Source organism: Argentina anserina, chromosome 7 (assembly GCF_933775445.1).
Source record: "Argentina anserina chromosome 7, drPotAnse1.1, whole genome shotgun sequence".
Classification (NCBI taxonomy): domain Eukaryota; kingdom Viridiplantae; phylum Streptophyta; class Magnoliopsida; order Rosales; family Rosaceae; genus Argentina; species Argentina anserina.
The window spans coordinates 18429475-18454009 of record NC_065878.1 but is presented as its reverse complement, the minus strand read 5'-3'; the positions used below and the strand labels follow the sequence as shown (position 1 = coordinate 18454009).

At 35.1% G+C, this 24535-nt stretch overlaps 1 long non-coding RNA gene and 1 pseudogene across 16 annotated transcripts; both read left to right on the top strand.

Annotated features, from left to right (window-relative positions):
• Positions 1-626: 626 nt before the first annotated feature.
• Positions 627-5069, top strand: LOC126803714 (spliceosome-associated protein 130 A-like; annotated as a pseudogene).
• Positions 5070-5306: 237 nt separating this feature from the next.
• Positions 5307-14532, top strand: LOC126802527 (uncharacterized). Of its 16 annotated transcripts, none has more exons than XR_007672971.1 (13): positions 5307-5491; positions 5597-5671; positions 6367-6433; positions 6772-6955; positions 8052-8105; positions 8322-8394; positions 8892-8979; positions 9550-9600; positions 9714-11694; positions 11832-11889; positions 12565-13071; positions 13313-13406; positions 14177-14532. It is a non-coding gene; the product is annotated as an uncharacterized LOC126802527 (long non-coding RNA). The 16 variants fall into 16 exon arrangements; XR_007672974.1 differs by lacking the exons at positions 13313-13406; positions 14177-14532 and adding an exon at positions 13445-14148 and having other exon boundaries at positions 12565-12622; positions 12972-13071; XR_007672973.1 differs by lacking the exon at positions 14177-14532 and adding an exon at positions 13445-14148 and having other exon boundaries at positions 13313-13336.
• The last annotated feature ends 10003 nt before the right edge of the window (positions 14533-24535 follow it).

The window sequence follows — 24535 nt, the reverse complement described above, 5'->3', positions numbered from 1 at the left end:
TCTTGCGGTGGAATGTTTTATTTTATGCACAAAAGTTACCTTGCTTCAGTTTTCATAATCATAATTGTGAGTTTAATTCTCATCGACACATATGCATATCAATCTACGGGCCAAGATAAATTTAGGTGGCTAAAAGCATTTCTAACCGTTTTGACAAAATTTCTCTAAAATGGAAAAATAAATGCTAAAATCTATAAAAACATTATACTTAAACTCCAACAGTTTCTTCATTTTACATATTTATGTATTTATTACAAGTGAATAAAATATTATATAATCATTTAATTGTTTTGATTGATTGTTATTAAAACTTGAGTTATTGGAGAAAATGTAACATTTAATGCTCTTGTTTCTGTAAAAAAAAAAATGCAGGTTGCTGCAAATTTGGAGAATTTACATTTCTCTATTTTAGAGAATGAGATGCATAATCTGTTGGAGTGAAAACTCAATATCATCTAAAATTTCTCTTTTTTTTTTCTAAAATATCAAAACTGTTGGAGATGCTTTAAGTAAACCGTACGTTATCTTTACTTCATTAATTAGGTATCATAATTGAAAAGAAGCCTGTTTCCAATTTTGTGTAGTTAAATTCATGAAGCTTTTGGTGTCTGGAGTGTGAACCAATTATGAGTAACATCATTCCTATGTGGCTATGTATAACTGAAAACATAATACAACCTGAGAATCAAAAATCCTCGACCTTCTCCGCCCCGACCCCCACACCGGTAAGATCCACACTCTCCTCTCCGCCGAAATCTTCGGCGCCATTAGGTCTTTATCTCCGTTTAGGCTCACCGGCTCCCTAAAAGACTACATTGTTGTCGGCCCCGATTCCGGCTGAATCATAATCCTCGAATACAACAAGGATAGAAATGTCTTTAATAATTCACCAGGAGACTTTCGGAAAATTTGGTTATCGCCGGATTGTTCTGGGTCAGTACTTGGCCGTCGACTCGAAAGGGTCCGAAAGGGTGGGCGGTCATGATTGGAGCCACGGAGAAACAAAAGCTGATGTACGTTTTGAATAGGGATGTTGCTAATAGGTTGACGATATCGTCGCCTTTGGAGGCTCATAAGTCTCATACTATAGTGTTTTCGATTTGTGGACTTGATTGTGGTTTTGATAATCCTGTATTTGCTGCTATTGAGGTTGATTATTCCGATTTGGATTCGAGTCGCAATGCTCGAAAGTGTTTTGACATTTTATGAGCTTGATTTGGGGCTTAACATATCGGCGTGAATTTACTGGTTGTTGTGTAGAACGATTATCTGAAAACAAAGAAGAATGCAGACACGTGTACAAATAAAAATGTGATTTATTGAATATCAAGCGCGAGGTTACAATCTTTGTGAACTCCTCTGATTCTATCTCCGTATATGACTTGGCTCAAGGGTGACGTACACTTGATCTTGAGAATTTGAGTTTGATTTGGATTTGGATTTAATGAAGAACGAGCGATTTGGTGGCTTGACGATTCTTCGTGGACTTGAGTTCGGATTTGGATTTGATGAAGAACGAACGATTTGGCCACTTGACGATTCTTTGTGGATTTGATGATCTTCGTGGACTTAAGAGACTTCGGGATTTGTCGAGAGTGATCTTGCTCAAATGATTTTCTCTCTTCTTCTCCAATTTCCCCTTCCTTCATGTTGAAGGGGGTATTTATAGTGTCAAGGTTTCTATTTTGTAGAATATTTTAATGACACTAAAATAATAAATTTCTTTAATTGTATAATTAAATCAATATGTATTTTCTGATTAATTTAAAATTAGTTATTCTCATAACTAAATTAAACAGAAAATAATTGACTTAATTATGACCGTTACGAAATTTATTAATTTAATCAAATGTCCGATTACCATTTCGAATCGTCAATGACATTCAATTTTCCGATGCAATTCAGAATCACGTAGCTTCAATTACGATCATCCGTTTATGTGCTGACACGAGTTTTATTCGGATCCGCACAACTTTGTTGACTTTTGGGCCACATGTGCAATTTTGTCGGGTTCTTAGTCGATTTAATCATTTCATAAAAATGATTTACTTTATTAAATTTCTCGTGTCTACGTATTGTTCCAGGAGGTGGCGATGGGCCGGGTGGAGTGTTAGTTTTTGCTGAGAATTTTGTGATTTATAAGAATCAGGGCCAGGGGGAGAGGTGAGGGCTGTGATTCCAAGGCTTGCTGATTTGCCTAGGGAGCGTGGGACGCTTATAGTTTCGGCAGCTACTTATAGGATGAAGTCTATGTTCTTTTTCTTGTGCAGACTGAGTATGGGGATGTCTTTAAGGTGAGTTTGGAGCATGATAAGAATGTTGTCTCAGGATTGAAAATCAAGTACTTTGATACAATTCCGGTTACCAGCTCAATGTGTGTGTTGAAATCGCGGTTGTTGTTTGCTGCTTCGGAGTTTGGGGATCATGCTTTGTATCAGTTGCATACAATAGGTGAAGATCCTGATGTGGAGTCCTCGGGTTCGATGATGGAAAGTGAAGAGGGTTTCCTGCCTAGGAAACTCAAAAACCTTGTGTGGATTGATCAGGTTGGGAGCTTGATGCCGATGATGGACATGAAGGTTTGTAATCTGTTTGAAAAAGAAGAAACACCTCAAATATTCATGCTTTGCGGGCGGGGTCCTCGTTCATCTCGCAGGATACTAATACCTGGCCTGTCTATCACTGAGATGACTGTGTCAGATCTTCCTGAAGCACTGAGAGCTGTCTGGACAGTGAAAAAGAAGGTGAGTGATGAGTCTGATGCATACATTGTGGTGTCTTTTGCAAGTGCTGCTATTGTCTTGTCGATTGGTGAGACAGTCGAAGAAGTTAATGACAGTGGATTTCTTGATACCACCCGTTCACTTGCCATGTCTTTGATAGGTAATGATGCTCTCATGCAAGTTCACCCAAATGGCATTAGTCATATTAGGGAAGGTGGACGTTTCATTGAATGGAAGACTCCTGGGAAGAGAGAGATTCTATTGGTCAGCACTAATAGACTTCAGGTGGTTATTGCATTGAGCGGAGGAGAACTTATATACTTTGAGGTTGATATGACTGGTCAACTGGTGGTGGTTGAGAGGTATGAATTGTCTGGAGAAGTAGCTTGTCTGGACATTGCCCCAATACTTTAAGGGAGACAGGGATCTCATTTCCTTGCAGTTGGCTCGTATGACAATACTATTCGTGTATTGTCATTGGATCCTGATGATTGTATGCAGGTTCTGAGTGTTCAGAGTGTCTGTTCAGTTCCAGAATCTCTCCTATTTCTCGAGATTCAGGCATCAGTTGGTGGTGTGGATTGTGTCAATCATTCTGCCTACCTATTCCTCAATGCTGGTTTACAAACTGGGATTTTGTTCAGAACAGTGGTGGATATGGTGACAGGTCAGCTTTCTGATTCCCGTTACAGATTATTTGGACTGAGAGCTCCGGAGCTATTTTCTATTAATATAAGAGGCAAGCATGCTATGCTCTGTTTATCAAGTCACCCCTGGCTTGGTTATATTTATCAAGGAAATTTTCTATTAGCACCCTTATCTTATGAGACTCTTGAATATGCTGCCTCATTCTCATCTGCTTATTGTGAGGAAGGTGTAATTGCTGTTTCTGTCAGGTCCTTAAGGATTCTTACTATTGAAAGACTAGGAGAAACATTTAATGAAACTGTGATTCCTCTGAGGTATACCCCTAGAAAGATTGCAGTGCAAACGCAACAAAAGCTTTTGGTTATTATCGAAAGTGATAAAGGAGCATTCACCGCAGAAGAGCGTGAAGCTGCAAAAAGAAAAACTAGAAAGGATGTAGATCAAGATGTCTCTCCAGCAATGAAGCGTACAAAGGGTAGTAACAATGGTGGTGAAGATCTCTCTCCACCAAAACAATACTCTGAGGCTGCAGAGATGGGTGAAAAAGGAAATGGTAATGTGGAGCAGATGGAAATTGATGATAATGAGGATGATCGCCTCTCTGATGAGCAGTATGGCTACCCCAAGGCAGAGTCTGACAAATGGGTTTCTTGCATTAGAATTGTTATCCCAAAGACAGCAACCACAACTTGTTTGTTGGAGATTGATAATGAATCTGCAATCAGTGTATGTACAGTGAACTTTAATGACAATGCCGGTATGCTTTTGGCGGTCGGAACCACAAGGGGACTTCAATTTTGGCCCAAGAAAAGTATAACTAGCGGATATATTCATATATATCGATTTCTTGAAGATGGAAAGTCCCTTGAACTTTTGCACAAGACAGAAGTATATGGTATTCCTCTTGCTTTATGCCAGTTCCAGGGAAGATTACTAGCAGGAATAGGACTAGTTCTCAGACTATGATTCGGGGAGGAAACGATTGCTCAGGAAATGTGAGAATAAGCTGTTTCCCAACGATATCATATCCATTCACGCCTATTGTGATCGAATATATGTAGGTGACATTCAAGAGTCATTCCACTACTGCAAGAGTAGGCGGGATGAGAATCAGCTGTATATATTTGCTGATGATCGAGTTCCAAGATGGCTGACAACATCATTTCATATTGATTTTGACACCATGGCAGGTGCAGACAAGTTTGGGAATGTGTACTTTGTATGGTTACCACATGATGTTTCATATGAGATAGAAGAAGATCCAACTGGGGGGATGATAAAATGGAAGCAGGGTAAGTTGAATGGTGCCCCAAACAAAGTAGATGAGATAGTTCAGTTTCATGTTGATGATGTAGTCAGCTGCTTGCAGAAGGCGTCTCTGGTTCCAGGTGGTGCTGAGTGCATCATTTATGGGACAGTGATGGGTAGCTTGGGTGCATTGTGTGCATTCACTTCCCATGATGACATCGACTTCTTTTCTCACCTGGAGATGTATATGAGACAGAAACATCCACCCTTGTGTGGGAGAGATCACATGGCTTATAGATCAGCTTATTTCCCGGTCAAGAATGTAATTGATGGAGATCTTTGCGAGCAATACCCAACACTGCCTATGGATGTACAGAGAAAAATTGCGAGGATAGGACTCCGGGAGAGATACTAAAGAAACTTGAGGATATTCGAAATAAGATCATTTAAGAAAGAATAAGCTCGACAGGATTCTCCTGGTTCTTTTTCATACCTTATTCTATATACTAAAGCAGAACAGCTCCTGCACTGTTCATTGTTTTGGTGTAAGTACCACAGGACCCTTTTGTTGGGTTTTTCGGACTCTTTTGACCTTATGTCTTCGGTTATTTTCGTTTTTGATTTCGTGTGTGTTTCGGACGCGTGTGATGTGGTGGTTCTAGCGAATGCATGCGTGTCGTCGTTTAATTATCCCTTGATCCAGCGGTTGCTTGGGTGTAAATAGTTTGAGGTTTTATTATGTTTGCTGGGCTCTTCTCTCTCTCAGTCCTCCTGCTCGATCTCCTCTTCCCACCCTTCACTAAAGAGACTTCACCTGAATTGTGACGGACGGAGAGGAAGAAATGGTAGAGGCGGCGCGGTTTTACAAACAGGTATTACGGTTCTTGGTCATCGCATTTGGTATTTTGATGTTATCTTTTTTTATTTTGATTGGGTTTTTTTTCTGATTTATCATCTTGGTTTTTTGCTGGGTTTAGTTTTATGTTCGAGGTCTGCCCCGTTCCTTCAGCTCACAACAATGGATTTGGTTTGAATTCAGCTTTTTATTTGAGGTAAATATTGTTCAGGACTTCTGGTCTTTGTTCGGTGTTGTTTGCACTGAATTGTCTGAGTATGTTCATGATTGAATTTATTTCAATAAATTTTGTTTTTTGCTTTGTTTTGGTAGCTGCATGGATTACAACTTGGGGTAAGATAAACGTTTCTGTAGATTCAGCATCTGTGATCGATCTGCTACCATTTTTTGTTCAGTTTGGTCCTTAGATGGTCGTCTGGCTTTTCTGTTGTTATTTAAACCAGATGAGAAATATGAGCCCTTTAGAAAGAAACTATAATTCTTTGTATTGCTTGAGCTCAGAGAATTCGTATTCTTTGACCTACTCGATTATAGTCTAGAGTTTCTGTACATTTCTCTATTACTATGTGGGTTATCTCAAAAAATGGGGGGAACAAATCAAATGCATGCATGCGTTTTAGTTCTTGACGATATTGAGCAAACTCTCATATTCTCTTTCTCTTTTTCAAACAAAACAAAAATGGTGGGTTTCCTCTCTTTCTTTTGTATTTTACTCTAAATTACTTTTCCTTTTCCTTTCACTCTAAATTATCAGGTCATTTATTCATCATGAGATACATATGCTGGCACATGTTGATTAACTAAAATGGTTAATTGTATTATCTTAATTGATTGGTTTCTTTTATATAAGTTATGTCCATCAATCATCTCATATTCCTCAATCCTGTGCAGGAGGGAGGAAAGCTGGGACTAATGTTCATGGGAGTGGTTTTGTAGACATTTCGGAAGCAGTTGATAGGTAATTTTTCCCCTTTCTCTTATTCATTGTGTTTAAGTGAAGAAAAATTTATAGATTTTTTGAATTTTTGTTTATTCTTCAATTTTGATTGATGGGTTATTTTGCTGCTGGTTTACTGTGTGGATATATTTCTTCTTTATGTAAGAAGACTCCTTTATCATGATCTAATTAAATTAAAATGTTTAGGGTTATTTTTCGCATCAGATGTTGTTTTGACTTTTTATTGGCCAGAGGTTTCTTTTTCTCCCATAAATTACAAGTTTCCTCATGTTTAAATTTATTTTTGATAGGTGGATTTTGTTCATTTGCTGATAAATTTTATTTTTTGGATTTTCAAGTGTATGCAGAGTATAAAAGCAAGTGTGTTGTGTTGCTGCAGCTGTTTAGATCATTTGACTGGCACGGTGAGTTTGATTTGCTGTGGTTTGTTATGGGCATTCATTAGGGAGTTTGGTTTTGTTTCAGATTGCTTATTGATGAAGAAAATATGTTTTGATATTTTGCTCATGGAAGAATAGGAAGGTATGTGTTGAATGTAATTTTTTTTTGCCATTATGGAGATTGGTGAGTGTAATTTGAGATCGATGAGATCTGGTAGGATTGGTTTTGGGGTAGGATGGTCTTTTATGACAAGTCGATAAGCATCCTAGCCTTACAAACAATCAAATTCAAGCTTAAGTATTGATTAATCAATTCAGTTTGTGGCTACGCTCTTAAAAATATAGCACAAATTTTGGATATAACCAACACCAAGGTTTTTAGCTTAGCATTGATTTAGATCAGTGTCTCTATGCAGTTTCCGTGTCTCCATGTAAGCACATCGTGTCTTCTATTGGGGTGTGTCTTTGGGTATCGATTATTTTGGTTTAGATAGAGGGGATACAGAGACGAGGGTTTTCAGAGACAAGATCTTAGCCCCAAATCCAGAAGTTGTAATTAGTTGGTCCTCCTCGCTAATCTCTCCTCTTTCTTCTGCCTAACCCTGAAATCCTACATGCAAGTCGGATTTCTACAAAATTGGAGGGAGAGACCAGTCGTACATGGTGTTCTTGAACTTTTCTGGCAATTGTCGAAGGTCTGACCGGGCTCCTAATGTTCGGGCTCCTTTGCTTGCGTGTGGTAAATTCATCACTCTCTTCATTTCCAAATTTGCCATCTTTTGAGTCCTTGAATTGTAAGATTGATTCAGTTTTCTCTTTCTCTGCTTCATACCTCCCCTGGGATCACCGTCGTCAATCCCTTCCGACCCATCTGTGTCATTGTGTTTTTGCTATTAGGTATTCCCTGTAGGAATTTTATTTTACTTTTAGCTTTTTTTTTTAGCCCTTTTTTGGAGTTAGTCTATCATAGATTTTGATAATTACATGTTTTTCTTCTCCAGGGTTGGGGTTGATAGAATAATCTTAGAGAATGAATTGACCCATAAGGAATAAACAATAGCTATAAATCAATGTGTAGATCATTTCAATTTCTCTTTGGTCATCTGTAGTATTTATTTTAATATTCATTTTACACAGACAATGCATGATACATATATTTGTATTATTTTCTGTGGTTTAATTTAGGTGTGTTTTTCTTTAACTTGGTCTAAATTTAGCCAAATAAATGTTATTTTCAGAATTAATAGCAGAATCAGAGACGTGAGATAGAATTTCAGGACAAACCGATCCCGGTAATCAGTTATCACTTACCAGTGTGTTAGTGGGAATTTCATTTTTTGTAGCTTTGTTTAGCTTCCACTTTGATTATGGTATTGATTTTTTTCAAAGTATTTAGTGAGATGCTAATGAAAGTTTTGGATGGTTTTTATATTTAAGAAATTTGGACTTATTTGAATCTATTTCTATCACTTGAGATTAACCCCTGCGTCATGTTCCTTATGTTTTAGGTTGCAAAGGTGAGGACGACTCATGGAAGTTGTTCATCAGAATGTCACTGATACTTATTTGATGATACTGGAGGTACGCCGTTTAAAATTATACGGATTTCCAGTTTTTCATAGTTTTGTGTTTAAAATGGATTGGTGGTTTGTGGATAAACATATAGTTTTGTCATTAATTTAGAATATTTTTCAGTCTACAGAGATCATGGCACTACTTTACTTGGAATAATAATTTACAATCCATGAAGCAACCCAGTACCATGGAGGTGCTTCAATAATAGGTAATAATTCAGGAGTAATCCAAGTAATAAGTGAACGCTACCACTTTTGGTTAACCTGGTGCGGGTTATTATTGGATTATACAATGGTGCAGTATTTTTATGTTGACTGCTGTTATTATTTCTTGATACATATTTTGATCCAATATATATGCTTGGCTTATGAAAAATCGGTTGATGTTCATTATACCGTTCGTCCCTTGGTTATACTAATTTAAACAATCAAATTTGTGTTTTATGGTTATCTAATTTTTTCAATCTTTTAGAACTGACAGTGGCATCATTTTTATTTGTACAGGAACAGCCGGGTACAGGCCAAAATCACTAGATATGAAACCGTTGAGTTTGTGATCCAGTGGATAATAATGGACTGCTGAACACAATAGGTGAGCTTTGGTTGACTGGGGTTAAAATGTAATCAAAAACACTATTATAATATGTTGGGTTAGTTATGTTGTTTCTTAAGATTTTATTGACATAATGATCATGTTGTTTTTTAAATTTAACCTTGATGTTTTAGGATTGATTTTAAGTTTAATAACTTAAAAGCACTGCAATGGCTTTTTATTTTATATTTAATTTTTTAGGGTAGTGAACTGACAACCATATTTTGACAAACTTAGCCTCTTCCGTCCCTTGGGATCAAAAAGGGTAGCCCAAGTAATCTAAGTTATTGGTGGGGATTTGATCTATTAGCTGATATTTGTTTAACTGAAATCAATTAATGAGGTTAATTTTTCAAAATTAAAGCTCAACACTTCCTGCACTGTTCATAGATATTGTGAACTTATGTGTGCCCTCATATTTCGGTTTCTAGACATCTCTGCCCTCCACTGTTCTACTATTTAAAAATAATGGTAAGTCTATTAGTGTTGGGGTGTTGACGTGTTTGCATCTTTTGTTTTTTTTTTTTCAATTGGGCTTCTGATTTTAATGCTATTTTGTTTTTGTTTTAGGTAGTGAAATAATAGCGGAAATTGGAATCTTGGAGTAACAATTTGATACTGGTAGGTGCTTTGATTAATTCTTTAAGAAATACACATGCAATTGATAGTATGCAATAACATTGTGAATGGGAATTGGAACTTATGATTTTTTATCATGGTTTTTATTTGTGTAGGTTGTGAAGGGCGTAGGTCATTTGTTTATGAATTGAAGGTTTGTAATTGTATTTATAAGTTAATTTAAAATTGATAAATGTATATATTAAAATACTATTTGTTTCTGTTCGTCAACTTTTCTCCTCCATTTTTCCCTTTTAGAAGTTTAGATTACATAGCCTATTGAAAGTTTCTAATATTCATATGTTGGCAGGTTTCATGTGGGTGCGTCAAAGACAACCCTCCCCTAGAAAAGGTTAGAATGCATAGATTAGTGAAGTTATATTCATGTCAGGTTTTTTTTTTCGGTAAAAATTTGGTAAACAATAGTATTATGGGTCAATTAACATAAGAAAAATAAAATTGACTTATAAGAAAGATGCGCATGACTCTCTGGATTTAGAGAGAGTTAAAATGTGGAGTGCAAATGACTATCACCTTTAAAGTGTTCGATGAAATGCTGCTAAGATTTTCTTATAAGACCAAGGACGAAATAGTAAAGGATATAGTACGCCTTTAGCATCCCCCACCTACTGCTCCAAGAGTAGAGACATTGGATATATAGTAGAGAATAAGTGAATAAGGTCAGGTATATAAATATATGTATATCAAAATACTGTATGAGAAGTGTTCAACAAATTGCTATTGGGAATTTCTAGCCCAGTATGAATACGTAAAGGTGTTCGATGAAATGCAATTGACATTTTTGGAACAAATCTGACAACAAAACAATGGCAGGTGAAATACCACTTTGACATAAAATCAAACGTGAGAAGAACCTAAAAAAGATGAAATTAAAGAACTGATAATTCAGGTTTTGTGTTCTTAAGAACTACAAATGGAGCTTATCCAAGCTTTCTTTTATTTTTGCTTTCAATATTAATTTTCACTAAGGTACTGAAATGTAAATATGTTTCTCCTTTTTTCTGATGAACTCTGAATTTCAGAGGGATGATTTCTGTGAGGTATTTGAAATGGAAATGGTCAATATTTTTTGTCACTTGAATGGTAGTTATATGAATGATAAGAGCTTGATATTGTTTGTTTCGTTAAGCTTCTGCAAATACTCTACTTCAAGGTGTGTATTATTCCCTGAGTTAGGCATCATCAGATTGGTTGTTCGAATGGTAACTTTTTGTATTTTTTGTAATGTGTTTGCAACTTGAGGTATTTTTTCTTGCATCTATTAAACGATCATCCATTTTAATTTTGTTATGCTCTTATTGGCTCTTAAGTATGGAGATGATTCTCTAATTTTATGGCTGACATTGAAAATTCTCTACAAGCACGGGAATTCTGTTTCTGTTTCATTCAGGTGAGGAGAATCTTATAGTTTCAGTATCTATATATGTATGTGCCTATGTGGGTATAGATATAATTGAGCTTCTAATGAAGCAGAGATTGGATTTCTTTTTGTTTGGTTGTAATTGATACCGTGTAGTGCAATTTTCTTTTTGCCCTTATTTATTTTATTTCTACTAGAATTGTTGCTGAGTTGTTAGTTGGAAATTCATACTCTTGATTCGTAACTTAATGACAGTACTGTGATACGATCCAAATAGATAGGTTTGTCATAGTCGAAGATAAATTGCATTTGCCAAACACATGAATGCATGATAGGAGTTAACTTGGTAAGTGTTTATGAGTTACAAATTCTTAGTGAAAATGAACCTTAGATATTATGAAAGCTTGAATCAATGAAACTATATTCTGGAACCATTTTCATTTACATCTAGCATGCCCGAGAAAGAATTAGGTGAGTTCCCATCTTGGACATTATGAAATTGACACCTTTATAATGAATTCCCTATGTGACAATCTGATTATGATGTGTTTGCTATTGGCAGATATGCTAACAGTTTCACCTCATCGGTTTTCACTTTTACGGTCTGGATCTAGCTCTTGCAAGTAGGCCAACAACTACAAGAATAAGTCAATCAAGTACCCCAAATTCAAATAGACCAACGACACCAACCAACTCTCACTAATGCAAGACGGCGGGTGCGTGTGGAATTGCTATTACCTGAACAGGAATGGCTGCTGAATATTTTTAACCAAGTTTGGAAGTTATTTATTTGAACTACCCTCCTCTTTTATTCTTAATACTTATTGACTGATTATTTGTGTGTATATCTCAGCAATGGTCAGTGAAATATGACATGTTATACGCTTACTTGGATGAACACTGGGAGAATGGTAAGTGAAAGTAGGGAATTACTAGGTCATTGCCTTCATCTGTTCCCTTTGGCTTAATACATGTATACTTCCTCTTCCCGTTGTAGGATTAAATGGTAATGCGTTTTGTTGTGCATGTCAATTGATTTTGGGTTAATCATTGGTTTTTAGAATGAATTCTGAAATAGGCAAGGGTTTTCGTTAAGCTGAGAAAATGTATAGTTTGCTCGCAAATTTTTTAGCTTTACACGAAAGCTTTTGCAAATTCATTTTGTTTTATAAGAAAAACAAGCCGAACACGAAAGCTTCTGCAAATAATGAGGCTTTTGGGGTTTGCTGAGATCACTCTCTCTTCTTTTTTATCCTCCAATGATTTCTTTACCGTCATATTTTTAGTTAACAAACTAAAATTGTATATTCCTCTTATCTGTTTTCAGCAATATCTATTTGAATAAACAAATATGAAGATCATGTATAAAGATTAACAGGAAGAATGAAACCAAATACAAATATAATTCTGAAAAAAAATGAATCAAGTGCTACTCTAAACAAAGTTTTTCTTCTTTATTCATTGGACTTTCTTGGAACAATGGAAGACAACCGCAACATGCCTCAATGTTTAGTTGTGGTTACATTTTACTGGTTTAATTTTATATTTGTGTTTTTGATCTTACGGCATTTTAATTTTCTTTCCAGGTTTGCGGAACCTGTTAAATTGGAAATATGTCAGTGGTCAAAAGGAAAGATACATCAGGTTTGTTCTTTTCTTTTATTTCTTTTCTATGGGTGATTTTCTTGCATTATAAGATGATCATTTGATTGGAATAACAATCAATAATATTAAATTTAAGATAGATTATTGTTGTAGCAGAGGCGTATATCAACGATTTATCGTTGCTCGATGGAACACCAGTTGTATAAGTAAATACTTATTGGATATTGAAAATTGGAAATTGGAAAGTAGCAATATCGATTTACACTTCAAATTTACTCTATGTGTTGCTAATCTATTGATTACATTTGGAGGTTTATGCATGTTTAGTTTGTACAAACATGACCAGCGATTATTGGATATACTTCTTTTCACATTGATCTATATTCAGGTTTTGTTGTCAAAAAAAAAAAGCAAACCATATTGCAGGAGTTAAGGCTTGGGTCAACCTCGACGGTGGACAAGCAGAAGCTCAGTCAAGTAAGATTGAGGTACTTCTCTTCTCCTGCTATCTTTCAATTGGTGGCCTCGATCATGGTCCATCATGTTTTTAGTTTGTGTTCTTTTATCAACTATTGGTCTTTAGTTAGATAACACAGGCAAGATAGTCTACATTATGAGGTTTTTATATTCTTTGTATGGAATTAATATTTGCTCTTTCCTAGATTGGCTTCTATGCTTTGGGACTTTGGGTTATTGACACATCACGTTTGTTGTTTGTTCTTTCCGCAGCTGCAAAGAATCATAAGAACTAAGGTTACTTGGGTTTTGTATCTATGGGTGTTTGATGATGTGGTGTGCATATGGGTTCTTGGACGATCTTTAGGTGATGATAGTGCTTTTGATTGCTTTTTTTGTTTTCAGGTTTGCAGAAAAACAAGAAGCATAGCAGCGAACTCATTGTGATTGCCAAATTATAGCTACGATGAATTAATGATACCAGCCTTTTATTTTTTTTCTTTTGTTTTTGTCTGTAATCATCTACAAATTTGCCCTCTCCTCATTCTGATCATCATTCTGGTTTTTGTTTATCTTCTTTGCTAAGAATATCGTTTGATTGTGCCTCTATAATACATGAATATCATGAAGTTGAATGCTTTGTCTCTAAAAGTTTCGGTTATGATCTATCTTTTGAGACTAAAACCACAATAAAACGAATGGGGAGTAACAAAAACAAAGATCACTATATTACTTACTAATAGCTTGAATCTTTTAAGTTGAATACTGCAATTTGTAGTTTGGTGTTAAGGATCTAGGTATTTGGATTTTAATTCTTTTTTTCCCTTAGTAATCGTTTTTTAGTTTAATTGAGATGTCTAATAACAAAAAGTCTTTGGCCTCATATAATGGGTGGTGTTTTGAGGGGAGGATGTGTCGTAGAAGAAGGCAAAAGAGCTATTGCAAATCGATTTTTCATTAACATTTTCATTAGCATGGGTGCTGCTACTTTAAAAGATTGATGCATCACATCTAAAAGATTGATGTAGTTATTGCTCCATAAGACTTGAGACATACATTATTCAAATTTTTATTTTCTCTTGATGCTTCTTTCTTGGTTTTGATCAAGGATGCTAATGCTTTTGTTTTCGTTTGTAGTGAGACAAGCTAACAAAGCCGGACCAAAGTTTCCCTTGATGGAAAATAAAATTAGAAAATCTCAAAGATAAAGAGGACTAACAAAGATATAAAGCAGCACCGAATTGTAAGCTCGAGAAATTTGCAGACTGCAGTCGGGACAAATTTGCAGACTGCAGTCGGGACATAAGTAGGCCTTTTGGCTTGCTGATGTCAAGCCGTCAAGGTTTGACCAAAGTTTCTAATAGTAACCAAGAAGATTGTTTTTTTTTTCGTTGTAGGGCATGTTATGTGACACTTGAGACTTATATCAAACGTAATGTACTCTTTATCCTATCCTGAGACTTCTGCTTTAATTTTTCAATTAAGGATGCTCTTTGTAGTAGGGGTGGACAAACTGACCCGAAAACCGAAAAAAACCGGACCCGAACCCAAACCGAATCCGAACAAACCGAAACCCGAATCAAACCGAACCGAAAATAAAAAAACCGAACCGAACCGATTCTATTTGGGTTGGGTTATGGGTTCAGTCCCTTAGAAACCGAACCGACCCGAACAACCCGAACAACCCGAAGTCAATGGTCAACGTTACAAAACGACATCATTTTGTCATATTTATAATTTTACATTATTATTATTATTTTAATAAAAAAAATAGTGTGGTCGGCCTCACAGCCGCACATAATTTCTAACCTAATTGACCTAATGTATAAGAGGCGCATTATTTAGCCGTCTTGCTTCCTTCATAATGCGATAGTTTTATTTGAAACCTAATATAAATGTTATGATACATTAGTTGACACTTAGGAAATCGCCAACTCTAATTCGAAATATGATCGATCGACACCAGCAGATGTGATTGGTATATATATTTAGGGACCCCGTCAAAATTTCGTCCGTTTTGGACATGGTTTGACCGTTCGTACCTACGGTTAACTAAAAAAGAGGCGTTTTCACATATTGAAACCATATTGACCGGGGCTTTGCCAAATATATTTCTTTAGTGCGACCACGCATGATAGATAACAAAAATTAGGTGATTTCAGATATGCAAACGGCTTTCGGCGTTCGCATATTTGTAATAGGTCCTCCCTTATGGCATAATAGTGGTGTTTTCGATTTACCAAAAATTCTGACGGTTAAATGAGGTCCGAATTGGATGAAATTTTTATAGGGTCACTAAATATATATACCGATTACATCGGCTGGTGTCGATCGATCCTTAGAATTTTCCTTCATATAGTCGCTTCATAATGCGATAGTTTTATTTTAAACCTAATATAAAGGTTATGATACATTAGTTGACACTTAGGTGATCGTCAACTCTAATACAAAATATGGTCGATCGACACCAGCAGATGTGATTGGTATATATATTTAGGGACCCCGTAAAAATTTCGTCCATTTTGGACATGGTTTGACCGTTCATACCTACGGTTAACTAAAAAAGAGGCGTTTTCACATATTGAAACCCCATTGACCGGGGCTTTGCCAAATATATTCCTTTAGTGCGACCGCGCATGATAAGTAACAAAAATTAGTTGATTTCAGATATGCAAATGGCTTTCGGCGTTCGCATATTTGTAATAGGTCCTCCCTTATGGCATAATAGTGATGTTTTCGATTTACCAAAAATTCCAACGGTTAAATGAGGTCCGAATTGGATGAAATTTTTATAGGGTCACTAAATATATATAAAGATTACATCGGCTGGTATCGATCGATCCCTATAAGTTTCCTTCATATAGTCGCTTCATAATGCGATAGTTTTATTTTAAACCTAATATAAAGATTATGATACATTAGTTGACACTTAGGTGATCGTCAACTCTAATTCGAAATATGGTCGATCGACACCAGCAGATGTAATTGGTATATATATTTAGGGACCCCGTAAAAATTTCATCAATTTTGGACATGGTTTGACCGTTCGTACCTACGGTCAACCAAAAAAGAGGCGTTTTCACATAATAAAACCTCATTGACCGGGGCTTTGCCAAATAGATTTTTTCAGTGCGACCCCGCATGATAAGTAACAAAAATTAGGTGATTTCATATATGCAAACGGCTTTCGGCGTTCGCATATTTGTAATAGGTTCTCCCTTATGGCATAATAGTGCTGTTTTCGATTTACTAAAAATTCCGACGGTTAAATAAGGTCCGAATTGGATGAAATTTTTATAGGGTCACTAAATATATATAACGATCACATCGGCTGGTGTCGATCGATCCCTAGAAGTTTCCTTCATATAGTCGCTTCATAATGCGATAGTTTTATTTTAAACCTAATATAAAGATTATGATACATTAGTTGACACTTAGGTGATCGTCAACTCTAATTCGAAATATGGTCGATCGACACCAGCAGATGTAATTGGTATATATATTTAGGGACCCCGTAAAAATTTCATCAATTTTGGACATGGTTTGACCGTTCGTACCTACGGTCAACCAAAAAAGAGGCGTTTTCACATAATAAAACTTCATTGACCGGGGCTTTGCCAAATAGATTTTTTCAGTGCGACCCCGCATGATAAGTAACAAAAATTAGGTGATTTCATATATGCAAACGGCTTTCGGCGTTCGCATATTTGTAATAGGTTCTCCCTTATGGCATAATAGTGATGTTTTCGATTTACTAAAAATTCCGACGGTTAAATAAGGTCCGAATTGGATGAAATTTTTATAGGGTCACTAAATATATATAACGATCACATCGGCTGGTGTCGATCGATCCCTAGAAGTTTCCTTCATATAGTCGCTTCATAATGCGATAGTTTTATTTTAAACCTAATATAAAGGTTATGATACATTAGTTGACACTTAGGTGATCGTCAACTCTAATTCGAAATATGGTCGATCGACACCAGCAGATGTGATTGGTATATATATTTAGGGACCCCGTAAAAATTTCGTCCATTTTGGACATGGTTTGACCGTTCGTATCTACGGTCAACCAAAAAAGAGGCGTTTTCACATAATAAAACCTCATTGACCGGGGCTTTGCCAAATAGATTTCTTCAGTGCGACCCCGCATGATAAGTAACAAAAATTAGGTGACTTCAGATATGCAAACGGCTTTCGGCGCTCGCATCTTTGTAATGGATTCTCCTTTAGGACAAATTAGTGGTGTTTTCAGTTTACCGGAATTTCTGACGGTCAAACTAGGTCCGAATTGGATGAAATTTTTACATGGTCACTAAATATATATACTGATCACATCGGATGGTGTCGATCGATCCCTAAAAGTTTACTTCATATAGTCGCTTCATAATGCGATAGTTTTATTATAAATCTAATATAAAGGTATGATACATTAGTGGACACTTCAGCAATCGATAACTCCAGTTCGATATATGGTCGATCGACACCAGCAGATGTGATCAGTATATATATTTAGGGAACCCGTAAAAATTTTGTCCGATTTGGATATTGATTGATCGTCCATACTTATGGTCAAGAAAAAAGGTGTTTTGACATTAAAATCCTCATTGACCGGGGCTTTACCAAATGGAATTTTTTGGTGCGACCGCACACAATCGGTGACAAAAATTAGGTGATTTCATATATGCAAACGACTTTTAGTGTTCGCATATTGGTAATGGGTCTTCCCTTATGACATAATAGTGTTGTTTTCGGGTAAAAACCCATCGGGCTTGCGGGCCTCGATGAGCTTTTCAGATCAACGGGCTAAATGATGAGGCATAAGTCAATTAGGTATGAAATAATCGTTAGACTATTAGTTTTTCATCTTTATGTTAAATTTTGTACTTTTAAAATGAATATATAATATTACGTATTTTACATACGGGTAAAACCGAAAAAAAACCGAACCGAACCGAACCGTACGGGTTGGGTTGGGTTGTGGGTCACAGTCTCTAAAATAGAAAAACCGAACCGAACCGAACCGAATTTAAAATTTGGGTTGGGTTATGGGTTTTGTCCAAAACCGAACCGAATGGACCCGTGTCCACCCCTACTTTGTAGGTTAGATAATGCTTTTGTTCACCTTTGTAGTGAAACAAATGATCACGGCTTAAACCAAGAGGGAGGGGAGTGAACAAGATCAAAAATCTCATGTGGGGGACTACCAGTAATATAGATTGGCACTGAGTAGTAGGTTACTCAATTTGGAGAAGTCAGCTTCTTTGGTTTGTTGTTTCTAGGGCATGACCAAATTCAGTAATAGTAACAAAGAGGATTACCTCTTTTATGAAGGGATATGTTCTCATTTTGTTTTCTTTGTAGCTCTTTTTCTTTTAGGATTTGTTTGGGTTACTTTTATTCTTTAATTTCAGTTATTGTGACTCTTTTTTAATGGTGAAATTGTTGGTTCATGTATTTATCAATAATACTAAGATGAGTGTATTTGAAACTATTATTATTAGCGGCGTGAGTTTTAAAACAATTCAGTGACGAGTGATCTATTGCCCTCTCGCTCTGATTGGTAGGCACACAATCTTCTTCTCTATAACCCCAGGTTAGTTATACGTCGTGTTTGTTTACATGTATGTTGCCTTAATGAAGATGGTTCTCCCTTTGATGGCACTGGTGTAGAAAGAAGGGTCATTGATTGTGATCAGGGTATGATTCCATGTCATGTTGCACAATCCCTTACTTATGATTTATACTAATGACTGATCTTTTTTTAAGGTCCTACTTTATTATGAAGGATTTTATCAAATTTTGTTTTTATTTATGTTTCTTTATTTTTTTCCAGATTTTAGTTTACCTCTTTGAAGTAGCATGTCTGGATTGTTAATAAGATTATTGTTAATTTGTTTATTAGTGCATTTTAATTAGCTATTGGTGTTGGTAGTAGGTTTTATATACTTACTACCATGATTGTACAAAAAGAGTTCATGTTGAAGGTAGATATGGATGTTGTGCGACTGTTTGTCCTGACACCACAATATTACTGAAGATGATAGTTATCGGAGCCCAATATGTTAAAATGAGGCTATACATGAGTAGAGTCTTATGCGCACACTAACAAATAGGGAGCCAATGTACCTGCACAACTACTTTTATGCCTCGGTCCATCAAACTTGACAGGGCATTTCCAGTACATAATTTAATTATTGCATTGGGCTTCGAGGAAAATCACAGTTAGCTCAGTAGTAGAACTCATATTTATGTGGTTCTTTTGTAGTCTTTACAGAAAATGAGATCTTTAAGATACTGTTAGTTCCTATGTCAGCTTCTAGAAAAAAAAAGCTTCCCTATTGAAGGGGCATGAGATACTAATTTTATAGTTTATACATTAAGTGAGCTATAAGAATAATCACCTAAAAGACGTTAGGATTGAAGTAGTTTTGGACCAACTTCTAATATATAGAGAAAATGGATATTATGTATCATTAATACTTGAAGTATGACAGTTAACAGTGTTTGAATTTGTATTATTTTGTTGTTGATATTTATGTGATTGAAGTACCTAAAAGACGTTAGGATTGAAATAATTTGTGTTCTAAGATGTTTTTGTGTTCATATTTTGTTGTTGATATTTCTGTGGTTCTTTTGTAGTCTTAGAACTCTTTTTTTTAAAATAGTTATTTGGAACCCAGTTCATCGTCCAAAAAATCAGAACGAAACCAGTCGTTACATGGAATTATACACAACCACAATTGTCGCGATAAATAGATTGTCATTTGAAGAACAATAATATACAATTAATTGGTATCTTTATTTAGTTGGTGTGGCTTACGTTTTAAAAATAAAATTATTTAACCAATTAATTTAAAATTATAATATATATATATATATATACTTAATCATCTGAATCATAATTTTATTCTATGATTCTAACATCACAGCAATCAGCAGGCATCACTAAGCTCTTTTGCTAGAAGAAAACCGAACACTTAAATATAATTTAGAGCATTGGATTGGCCATAAGTTAGAGCAGCGCAATGGAAATAGTATTGTGTACCTTAAATTTACTCCTGACTCCTGAGTAATCAAGTATGTCATACCATACAAATGCTTTGAAAACAAAAACACAAAAACAGTGTACATCTTTGTCGATAGTTTATCTCGATTTTAGAAACAACCATGACAGTTTAATAATATGTAAAATTTGTTCTAACCTTAGAAACAATTGGTACTTCCATATGGTATTAGACGTAGCTATTAGCCTAGAATGAAAGTATGAAATGAAACTGAAGGTCTTCAATATTTCAATGAATGTGCAGCTTCATATTTCATATGTACTGCTTTTGTCTGAATCCCTGCAACTGGAAAACTATATATATGGTCGATTTTTATTTGATTTGCACTTCATCATCAAATGATAAAGATTACCAAATAGTAGGTGTAAGAAATTTACAGATCTCAAATTTGAACATAAGTTGCTTCTTTGGCTTGCTGTCATCGGGGCATGATCGGAGTTAATAATCGTAACAAGAAGATTGCTTCTTTCATGATGAGGTGTGTTCCTTCTTATGTTTTATTTGTAACACATTTTGCTTTTAAGAATTGTTTGTGTTATGTTTATTATTTGATTTTTGTTATTAAGACTACTTTTTATTTCTGGGATTGTTGGTTTAGGGTTTAAGGTTTAGGGTGTTTTTCGATATAACTAAGATGAGTATTCAAAGATGCCATCGTCTTCGTTACTATCAGTGACATTAGTTTTAAGCAATTTAGAGGCAGAGTGATCTTTTTCCCTTTTGCTCCAATTTGTAGGCACACAATCGTCTTCTCTACAGTTTTGTTATACGTAGTATTTGTTTATATGTTTGTTGCCATTACTTATTAAGATGGTTCTCCTTTTGATGACAAAGGTGTTAGAAGAATAATAATCAATTGAGTTCACGGTATGATTTTCATGGTGTGTTGCTTTTTGTTGCAGTCTGTTTTTTGGGTTACTCTTCCATGCGTTGATTGTCATGTCAATGTATAACTTACTATGATATTGTCTCCTCTTACACTTGAGACTTACTCTTTATTCTTCCTTAAGTCTTCTACCTTGATTTGTCAACTCTAAATGCTCTTTGTAGAGTAAATGAGGCTTTTGATTAGCTTTGTAGTGAAACAAGTGATGACAACTGAGACCAAGAATGAACATCATAATTCTCAGAAGGAGAACTCTCAACGATAGAGATTACCAAATAATAGGTGTATGAAATTTGCAGATCTCAAATTTGGACATAAGTGGCTTCTTTTGCTCACTGTCATCAGGGCATGATCATAGTCACTAATCGTAACAAGATGATTGCATCTTTCATGACGGGGTGTGTTTCTTCTTCTGCTTTCTTTGTAACACATTTTTCTTTTAAAAATTATTTGTGTTATATTTATTATTTAGTTTTGGTTATTGAGACTGTTTTTATTCTTGGGATTGTTGGTTTAGGGCTTAAGATTTAGGGTGTTTATCGATATTATTGAGATGAGTTTATTTTAAAAAGCCATTATCTTCATTACCATCAATGACATTAGTTTTAGACAATTCAGAGGCAAAGTTTTGTCTACAACTTAGTTATACGTAGTGTTTGTTTAGATGTTTGTTGCCCTTACTTATTAAGATGGTTCTCATTTGATGGCAGAGGTATTGGAAAAAGGATAATCAATTGAGTTCAAGGTATGATTTTCATAGTGTGTTGCTTTTTGTCATGTCAATGTATAACTTCCTATGATATTGCATTCTCTTATAGTTTGTATGTTTTGTGAAATGTTTAGTTGTAAGGTAAACTTGGGTTTTATTCAAAATATATGGTCTGCCACATCTTTGGTTGCATCTATTGTGAAATGTTTTGTGAAATGTTTAGTTGTAAGGTAAACCTGTGTTTTATTCAAAAACAGCTTAAAGTTCTCAGTCAACTTCGAAACTATTGGTGACAATAGCTTGGGGTAGAACAAATTTTGTCAGTACTCTTATTTATGTTCACCTTCAACTTCCTTAATGTCAATAATTAACATCACTCTTTCCCAGCCCTGTTGCCGAGGAAAAATAGAACAAAACTTATAATGTGGACATAATATGAGCACTATAACCTCAATACTGAATATCTAACCCTCATCAAAAACCGATTTTCCTGTAGTTAAATAACAACAATAAGATTTGTTGGACAAAATCTAACGCAAAAATAATTTCATCAAGATTGTGGGATTCATATTTGGTAATTAGTAAGAAATAAAAAGGCTTACAAATCTTACAGTTCAGGTTTTTAATTAAATTAGCTTGCCTAAACTTGAATATAGCTAAACCCTAAAAAAGATTTTTTATGCTTATGTTATCAGTTACTACAAAATGGAACTCTGGATTTAAGAGAGTAGTTTCATTGTGATCATATTCAAAATAAAAAAAAGGCTCATCTCATAATTACACAGATTTCAAGTTGATGAACTCCTAACAATACTTATTGTCAGCCATTTATTTTCTATCAGGGGTAGAAAAGAATCAACCCTCCCTGGATCCCAAAGCTTATGTCATTAAGGAGTAATTTGATCTTTTTGCTATGAGGTTGAGGTCAATTTGGGTTTAACAATCGCATATGATCTTTGATTTTTTTGGGTTTATGTGTGGGAATAGTGTGTCTTACTGTTATGAATAGAATAAATTGTTGTATGTTCTTAATTTACTATTTGAGGTGGTAAATTCAGCTATTGTTGATTTTTAACTTGAAATTTGTATCAATTGGTATTTTCTTGGTTTGCAAGTTGTTAAAATCTTCAAATTGTTGTTACGTTTTCGTCAGAGGCGGTGGACGGGTATGTTGCAAATTGTTAAGATCTCTAAAGCTGCTATATTTAGAAGATCATGTAATGAATTTCAGCCGCAACAAGGAATTTGAATGGTTGTGTTACAAGTATATCTAGAAGTCCATCATACTAACTAAACCAATATTAACTATAAATAAACAAAGCTGAATTACACGTATCACTTGATTTGTGTGGAATTGCATAGGTTAGGCAGGGATGTGAACAATAGTTGTTTGATGGAAAATATATGACTGACATTAAGTATTGTTAGGAGTTCAACATACTTGATATCTGTGTAACTATGAGGTGAGCCATTTTTTTTTAATTTTGAGTAGGATTACAATGAAACTACGCTCTTAAATTTAGAGTTCCCTTTTTTAACAACTGATAAAATAGAAGCATAAAAAAATATCATTTTTAGGGTTTAGCTATATTCAAGTCTGAGCAAGCTAATTTAATTTAAAACCATGAACTGTAAGATTTGTAAGCCTTTTTATTCTTACTATTACCAAATATGATTGAATACCACCATGTTGATGAAATTATATTTGCATTAGATTTTAGTCCAACAAATCTTATTGTTAATATTTAATGACTGGGGAAATCGGTTTTAGTGAGGGTTGGATATTTAGTATTGAGTTTATAAATAATGCTCATATTATGTGCACATTATAAGTTCTGATCTATTTTTGATGAGCAACATGGCAGGCAAAGTGTGATGAAGAGTTTCACATGTATGGTTTAGTCTCTTTATAATTGAGTCAGGGAGCAGGAATTTGAAACCGAGCCTCTATTTTTTATTAATAACTATAGGAATCAGATGCTGCTTTCTAGAAAGGGAATTCAGGGGAAAGAATAAGAGAAATGAGGGAGCACAAGAAACCAAAAGGGATTAAAGTGGTTATCTCTTTTATCTCCTTATTAGATTTTTTACCAGACGCAAAGGTTGGAGCAATGTAGTCCAATGAACTAACAATTATCTCAAATGATATACTTATCAATCAACTTTAAGTTTGCATAATCTAAAGATATAGAAATAACCTAAGTGTCTTCTAGATTAGAAACATCAACTTATCACCCGCGGCAACGCGCGGGGCTTTTATCTAGTGCATTTAACATCCCTACATCAATTTTGGTGGTGGTCAAACAGATGTTCGATACTGATGAGAATTCGGTTTTTTTTTTTTGCAGGTCAATTTTGAGACGCATATGGCAAATAAATGTTTGGATCAACCAGAAATGTTATCAAAAGAAGATGTGCATCTTGTAGACACCTTTTTATGTTATAATTTCTGGTAATCAGTTTTCTTTTTCGTTCCCGTTCTTCCTGTTTAACATTATGTATGGGTCATCATCCTCCTGATATTTGTCATACATTGTGAATTTGGCATTGGTTCCTGAAGGAATGTCATTATATTTATCAAATGGATGCTTGATAAACTTTCATTTGTGCAGCTTCACAGGGTCAGTTTTGCATGGATTTTTGCTGATCATCTTAGTTACACAAGTCTTTTCCTCGTTTTGAAAGAGCTTGTATTGAGATACTATTGGCCAATGAATGAATAAAAGAACTACATAAGTAACTTGCATCTTTGCCCCATGTATCCATTTAAGTTTTTCTTTATTGTTCTTTCTGTGCTTCACAATATAGACCGGGTTATATGAATAGCGCTTGGG